A 9,068-nucleotide genomic window follows, 5' to 3' on the forward strand; every position below is an offset into this window, starting at 1 on the left:
GCTTCGGCGCGCAGCGCCAATCCTCTGGCTCCCATCCACTCCCATGTTAAACCGCAGCGCTGAACACACCGGAGGCTGAAGCGTAGCGTTGTGCCGCGGCTGCCTAGCGCCGTGAAGCGATCGTTTCGGCGTCGAGTCTATTTTTTCCGCTTGACGCGAGCGTATCGCAACAGGAAACACACTGAAAAATGATTTTAAACGATATAGATGACATATTTTATATGATATAAATGATCAAATATGCATCCCATACTTTGTATTCACGTTCTGTTGTCTTGGAGTTTTAATTTTACCACTTTTACCAAGCACATTATTTAATGTCCCCCTCTGCCCATCCACTACAGCCACACAAGCAGTCATAAAGATAAAAAGAGAGGGGGGGGGGGGGGCTACGTATTCTCCACATAGGCTTGAGTGGAGAATACGTAATTTACCCTCGACACCCGACATTTACCGGAGCTAACAGCGGAGAAGTTCTTCAACATGGATGACATTAAATTAATAATTGAAGTGGAGAAGTAACTTGAGTTGTTGATTCTCAGCATATGTTGTATAAAGACAACACCAAAAAAGACACATGTTGGGACGCTGTTGCAGTTAATGTTGGAGCAACAAGTAAGTATATGCTCAAAAAAAATGATTAAATGCCGTTTTTACTGCAGGCTGATAACAGCAGAAGTATGTGATATTATAAGTAATGCGCGGCGCTTCGGCGTCGCTACCGCGTCCGGTGTGACCAGCCAAGCGCCGGCGCGCCAGGGATTAGCGCTTACGCCACGCTTCGGCGTCGCTTCCGCGTCTGGTGTGAACCCGGCGTAATGCAGTCAGACGGCAGCTGCCATTCAAACAAACAAACAACATGGATAATTCTGATGAACCTGAGGACCTTCTGGACGGGAAGATCGTGTTCCAAAAAAACAAAGATCGAACATTCAGTAAAACCAAGGTGATATGCACACTCTGCGAGAAGTTATCGTTTTGACGTAGCAATACCCGCCTAACCACCGCAACGCGAAGCATGTGTTGGTCGGCGAGGGGCGTTCAAGTGGAATGCGCCAAACCAGACTCACTCGCAGGACACATTGTGCAAAAGAAGCGGTCAGCTTTACTGTCAGAGAATTTGAACAAGTTAGTTTGCCTCACCAACTGGCTAAAGAACGAGTAGCTAAGAGGGCCTTTAGAGGCATTAGATTGTATCATGGTGTGGTTAATGGTTGTGTGACAAAAAATATAAAAAATGTCAACCATCCTATGGCTAAGAAGCTCAAATAATTTCTGTTTGATTTAAAAAAAAAAAAAGTTTTATTCAACCACACAATGGCTAAGGAGCCCGAATATTGTTTAGGATGAAGATTATATTAATGTTCCATATGGAAAAGCAATGATAACTGCTGAAGAACTGCTGAGTTGCAGCACAAAAGAAAAGTTAAATGTCATAAATCTTGTTTTCACAAAAATATTCCGAGAAAATCGGTAATGTGATTAATCATGATTAATCCATAGAAACCTGTGATTAATTTGATTAAAAATTTTAATCATTTCACAGCCCTAATATTTATTTATCATTCAGATAATGGAACATATATTTTCACAGTGAGCCTCTTTAACACAATTGAATTCAAGCAACAAAATAGAACTTCAGTTTATATTCGAATTTAGTATCAGCGAACAGAGACTAACCAAATATTATTTCAACACGTCATTTAAGTGCACTGCACCACGGTGGGCATGAAGTCCAGATATCGCAATGGAATTGTCCATAGAGTTCATGCCGCACACTTCGCTCTGTAAAGTCAGTCAACAGTGTCCATTTCACTTATCGGGCACCCGGTATGGGAGATGTTTCGTTGTAGCCGTAGCAGGAGCTGTAGCAGGAGCTAACTTCAAGCCCAGTGCTGCCGTGGAGAAAGTCAGCGCCAGAGTACTCACGGGAGGAGACACGAGGGGAGGAGGGGAAAGAGCTTGGAGAGCGCAACACACTTGAATCTGTCGTGCGAATCACCGTGGACTCGCTAAGACTCGCTAAGACCCCCCCCCGCCTTAGCAAATAATTCAATAACGTTATGAATATTCGAACATGAAAACTCCTGTAGAGTCCCATCCCTATGTTGGTGTCAATTAAGCATAATTTCTGTGCCTTGCAAATATATTATTAGTGAATGCATAATGAATAGAATAGTGATTACTGAATATGACCATTTTAAAACACCCACATGTAATTTAAATGCCTTAAGATGTGTCTACAGCGTAAATCTCATACTTACCATTGAGCAGAACAAGCGGACAATAGTCTGTCATTTAACAACACATACCCACAGTAATCTATTTTCTATGCTTCCAGCCAAGACTGAGGCCACAGGGCAGGTGGACAAACAAATAGGGAGCATGAATACTTCATTAGTTAAATGTCCATTAAAATCCATAACAGCAGCAATTCTATTTCACCCCTGTCATTTCCCTGATCGCACTCTCAGCACAAACAGCGAACAATGAATCTGTTACACACCCATCACTAACAGCATTGTGCTCAAGGCTGAATTAAGCCAACGACAACATGCAGCTTAGCCTCCTTTACTTTTTATGTTTCATATATTTCATACAATAATAATGCAATCTATTTTCAAGAGCAGGCATTCAGTAGTTCAGGAGAACCACTATCAGACATGCAGCTTCAATATGATATTTCATATGCCTCCATCTCTTGTGCAGATATTATTATACGTTCATACAATTATGTATATAAATGTATACCTCGGCATGCTGCTGTATTACAGTTACAATGTGGTGTCACATAATCCTGGTGAGAGCTCATATGTGTCGCCAGAAAAGGAGAAGGATTTTATTTCCTCTGCATATATTTACTGTTAGTAAAGCATAGTGGTTAATAAGCAGGAAATGATCACCAATACTACACCGACAGTCATACTTTACTCCCAGGGATGCACCCCTGGATTATTTTAGGAATGAGTGTTGGTTTTAAGGTCATATCAATCATGGACCATACCATAAATACAGATTGGTGCTGGGTGTCAAATGAAAATCACTCACCTCCACTTAGCTTTGTAACTACATGTCATTAGTGTTATCGTGGTATGGGTCAATATGAGACCTGCACAAGACATCCCTTTCCACCCTAAGAAAAATAAAAGCCAATTTTTCTGGGCTTTAGCATCCTGCATCACGTAAAGCTGTGTAATCCATTTGCCAAATGTGAAGGTGGGTCAGATGGGTAAGTTTACTCTTCACACTGAGCAGGAGAATTTATATTCCCCCACTCATCTTAGCATGAAAGCCAGAGTTTCCATCCGGCGGCTGAGCACTGAGGGGCGGCACAGCGGAAAGACGCCAGACCCTCTGCAGCTGCTACCTCCACTCACAGCAACATCAACAACATTTCCCCTGAAAATAAAACAACCTCTCCCAACTGAGAGCTGATTAATAAGTAAAGTTCATGACTAAAAATTAAGATTTTATTTTTTGTAAAAAAAAAATATATATAACATGTGTTCAATAACATTTCCGTCACCGTGATCGGAGCCAGAGTCAATAAAAAGTCTACTGCAGAGTCATTTGACCTGGGTTTGATGCTGATTGCATCCCTTTCCTTCGTGGGTGTTAGTGGGGTTTTAGACCAGTGGAAAAGGGGCTTTAGATAAACCTCTCATTAACTATCTAATGATACAGATACTAATAGAGCAGGATTTGCAGTACATGTGATATTTGTTGAGTGTATTTAGTTCTATTTGGGGTACAACATTTAAGTTCACTTTGACGAACAGCCGTAAACACATAGGAGCATTTCAACACACAGCTCAATGGCTTAAGCATCACTCTTTCCTCTCTGTTATCACCCACTCAAACACCCACAGCCACACAGGGACACACACACAAAGGGGCAGGTCACCACTAGGTCATAATCCTGAGAGTATCCATTAAGTGGCTGTCATTGTTCTCAGAGGAGCATTAGATTACAAGCTGGTTATTTAGACTTGAGACAGCTGGTGGAGATAAGAAGTGTCAAAGAGTTATGGGCTTCTATCTGTCACTAACTGAACCAGTCACCTCCTGTCTCTATGCTGAGGGTATGAGTCCTCAAGTCAAATGGTAACAAGCCAAACAGCGGTACGATACTGATCAAGTAATAGGTGATATGTGTTGTAACTTGAGTAGTCAGATACCTTACGACTGATTTGTCTCCAGACATCAATAACTTTCAGGCTATAATTAATTTATTTTAATTAAACACCTCAGTAGGCGCAGATCCAGAATACAATTAATTAGCAGGAGTGCAGTGGAGGTAGGCACAGTTTAGAACCACTGAATGTCCTGCAGTGAAACTGCATGCCCATGCAATGGAAACTTTCCAATTAAAAATAACATGCTGCTCCAGTAATGTCATGAAAGTAATGTCATGAAACTACACACCACGAGAAACATACACACATGTACTACACAGTTTTTTTCAAAACTACAAAGACTGTTCACCAAGCCGAATTAAAAGGTTGAAGTGGGCAGTGCCGAATTTAGGGCAAGTAAAGAACGAAATGCTGAAAACCTTCTAAGCAAGTAATCCATTGTAAAGCCAAGAGCCGTGATAAAATTCTATCATAGATTCTATCAAAACATATCCTGGCAAACCCTCAGTTCATGTTCATTCCTAGGGGACTTTATCGGTGGATAAGAACAGAGCTACAACAAATCACATCGACATAACATGTATGACAGAAAAATCTAAATAAACTACTATGAACAGCAGCTGTTTGTTACTTGTTTTCTAGAAAATATACAACTTTATTAAGCACTGCCTCCATAGCAGGTTACTCCAAATTACAGTTAAATCAAGTTGCAGTTTAATAGCACATCAATAAATTGAATAATATAATTGAGTATAGACCCAAGCTTTTCAAACAGTGATCATATCAGAAGTGGGGTAATCTGTGGCATATGAGCTTTAAGTCAAGTAGGTTGGTCACCACCACGTTGATGTGCGTGCATATATAGCAACTCTTGCACTGTTAGCACTAGGGATGGGCGTTCGATTAAATTGTCTTCGTCGATTGTCGGGAGAGTTAATGACGAATTTTCGATTAATCATTAATATTTTCAAGTTAAAAAATTCACTATTTACAAGCTACATTAAAATGCAGTGGGAAAAAAAAGCGTGTTTCCTCATTGAGATCTTTATTACAAGATGAACAAAATATGCGCTGCCGTAATCTTAAGCAGCGGAGTCGACAGCTAGAAGCCGGTGCTACTAAACACAACTGACCCTCGTTTTTTTTCCCTCCAAAATAAAATAATAATAATATAAAAAAACATAATGTTAAACAACAACTACAAATATATAATACTTAGGTCTGACAGGTTTTGCCAAATGTAACTCAAAACTATCAAACAAGGTACTGAGTCGAGAAAGCTTCATAAAAATAACCAGTAACTCACATACAACTTCAGCACCAGCCTACGGATTTGTGTTGAGAAAGATGAGCATGTTAACATGCTCTGAGGTCAGAGGCGAACGCAGCCTGGTGACCGTCAGTCCAGCCGCCGGAAAACCCGCTCTGAGGGGACTGACGTCGCCGTGACACACAGGTAGCTCCGTGCTAACTTGGCTAGCCTGGCCGCGGCTCCGGTGTTTGCGCTCCCCTCGTCCGTGTCAGACAACGCAGGCTCCTTGTCTCCCCCAGCCTCTGGGATAGCTTCGCAGTGTTGGCAGTGAACCAAGTCATTTTTTAACTCAAAATGGTCCCATGCAACACTTCGCCGTGACCTCTTCATGTTTACTTTGGAAATGGAACTACACGGTAACTCGCAGCCAGTCGCAGGTAACTGAGTAGGACTGTGGCGTTTTTTTCAAACACTGCCCCCCGTGGTCAAATGTGTAATTAGCGAATTTCTCGATGAAAAAATGATTTCATCGAGGAAATTCTTAATGATCAATTAATCGATCGTCGATTAATTATGCCCATCCCTAGTTAGCACCATATGTGACATATACTGGAATGTTTTGCGTGCACAAAAGGACAACGACCTCCTTATAAAGTGCCTGCGAGCAAGGCACTGTGTCCTCAGACTTCTGCAGAGCTTCAGCATGCCAGGTTTGTTTTCCTGTGTGTGCATGTGCATGTGTGTAGGTTAACGTTGCACTCTTCCCACTGATGCTCAGGTCATTGTATTCATCCTGGGTCACTGATGTAAATACAAATGTGTTCAAAGAGTGAAAAAATAGGAAATAAAAAATTTCATTTTCTCACAGTTTGCTTTATGAAGTAAATCTCAGCATAGAAGCATGTTTAATCTACCAGTATTAGTTGGGTAATACCTTATCCCTTTGAAATAATATCAATGAATACATCCTAAACTCACTGTGTCTGATACTCTACATGTTGCATTTACAGGAAAACCTCCGAGAGCAAAACTTCTCCCCAAGCTTTTGTCTATTGTAACCAAATGCATGACATAATGAGGGTGTTCTTCAACTTGCACAGTGTAATAAGCACATCCTCCTACACTACCTGCACCACAATTAGCTATTTGTTGCAGAGAGCAGCGTTCCTGACTGCTAGAGACTCTCCAGAAATGGACACTTGATAGTCAAGAGTGGTAACATCGAGAGAAAACCATCATCTCAGTAATAGCATTGCTATGGAAACAGTATGGAGGCGTTATGTGTGGGAAAAAGCAGCAATAAAATAACACCAGGCAAGAATAAAGATGCCAGATGGCAACCAGGCAGCATCTGGAGAAACTGAGGGGTACATGTATACTTGTTACCTTGGAAAAGATGGTTGATAAAAAAGTAGTGTAATAAAAAAGGATGTTAAAGATACTTAAATGGGCTGAGCTTTGACTACAATTCATCTCCACTTTCTTATAATTTTACCTTAGACTGTAAAGTTTGTGAAGTTCATGCTACTTACAGTATGTTTTTTCTTCAGTCTCACACTCCTTTGTTCAAAGACATTGTGTATGGTGTGCAGTACTGCATGGGTGTAAAGGTGTCAGTGTGTGTATTTTAGAAAATGCATCACCAAGAAAACACAGCCATTTGAACCATCAATTGGAAAATCAATTCAATGAAAGCCCTAAACTCTGCAGCACTTAACAAGTTCTCATATTTTCTTTTTCATTTGAGCTGAGCTGCATTAGGATTGTAACATTTCAACACACACTAACACAATCAATACAAAGGTCAGAGCACCGGTTTTTGTATTATAACCTTTCCCTTTGGACATAAAATTACAGTACATTATGTGAGGCTCTGAAAACCCATGTAAGCTGCTCAATTATACAAACAATATCTGTACATTGCAACTGTGTGTACATCAATTTAATGTTATAGCCGAACTAATTTAACTGAACACGTACACTGCTGGGTAGATTTTTTATTATTATCATTTATATTCAATACTCGGATTTGAAAGGTAACTAGTATATAAAGTTGCCAAATAAATGTAGAAGATTAAAAGAAAAAATGATGCTTCCTGCATTAGCACTACAGGTTGCCACGTAGTCTTAATTATTGGACCTAATCTAAAGCTGGGTTAGGGTTAGAACTAGAACAACACAACATGCAAAAATATTCCTTGAAAAAAAGACCCAAGGTCAATTATACCCAAATTTGTCACAAACACACCCACACAGAAATAAAAAACACTGGCTTGGTACCAAATGACACTTCTGTTGAATGTATTATGATATTTACAGGAGTTGTATCACAGGCAACTGGACTTGCTTGTGTTTCTTGAAGACGTTGCACCTATCACAAAAGAGGTATTTTCAGTTCTAAACTCAAAAAATTGATTCTTCGTGTGAACCTGCAGAATCTAGACCGGGGGACAGTGATGGCTTTCTACTGTTGACCAATCATGTTTGGGTTTAGGTAAACAGTCCACATGGAGAGCCAACCAGGTGGAACGAACTGATTGAAATGGATTAGCTCTCAGCTTTTTTGATTTATCTGCATTAATATTGTTAATAGAGATTAGCTGAATCATCAAAGTAAACTAATCAAACTGGCCATTTCCACCGGAGACTTGGTTGTTGGATAAAAGCTGATGGGCTCCAAGTTTCACTTACTTTACCTCTGTGGGTCTTGAGTGGCATTATGTTAACACACAGATCATTGAACCCCACCACAAACTATAGAGTCCCCTTAGTTAACATAACGACTCAATATAGGAAAAGACACCCACTAGTCAGTCAGAACTGAAGAAGTCTCTTGGATCAGAGGTGAAACGTCTCCAACAAATATAAGAAAGTCAAGTTGACTATGTACACATGTACAACTCCTGAAGAGACGTGACCTGGATGAATGAGAATCTTCAAAGATATGTTTCATGGATTATCATCTGTATTTCACAAAGATTCCCTTAAGACAAACTGAGCCACAGCTCAGAGAACTGCAGCAAATGAACAAAGCCCCATCCAGACTCTATTAGCTTGAAAATAATTAGGAAAGCCTGACCTCGGTTACCGGATTAAGTCTTTGTTACCAACAACAACAAAAAACCTTGAACCCCAGTAATTGACATTCACTGTGGTATTCTATTTTATATACTATTATCTAACATGACATAGCTCCTTTGGAGACAGGGCTGCTCAGAGTCACCTTGCTCTTTCAGTCAGTAAATTAAAGTTGGTGCACTCTATAACCCCCTGGAAAAAGACTGGTCTTGGTTGGCTGGGCAGCTACAGTCAGTAAATTGCAGCATGGAGTTCAACAAAAAAAAAGTGCTTGGAGCTATAAAACCAAAGCTTGAATGAAGGAGAAAAGGGGAGAATTCTTTTTGAATGAAAATCCTTTCTCATGCTACTTACTCAATGTTCAGTATTACTCTGAGGACTGGATTTAATGCCTGTCTGCAAGCCTTTGTGCCGGCAGGAAGCATTTTGCATTTGCGCTGAACAAGGTGCTCAAGAGACAAACAGAGTGAGACTTCATGTGCTTCATCTACCATCTTCATTTTGTTAGGATTAAACTAAACACCAGTGTCTCGTCTCTCGTGCGTCTCCACCTGCTTCAATGCTGTGCTCTGATTAACTGATGATTGCAGGCTGCATCCATA

This window comes from Pleuronectes platessa, chromosome 5 (genome assembly GCF_947347685.1).
Source record: "Pleuronectes platessa chromosome 5, fPlePla1.1, whole genome shotgun sequence".
Lineage (NCBI taxonomy): Eukaryota > Metazoa > Chordata > Actinopteri > Pleuronectiformes > Pleuronectidae > Pleuronectes > Pleuronectes platessa.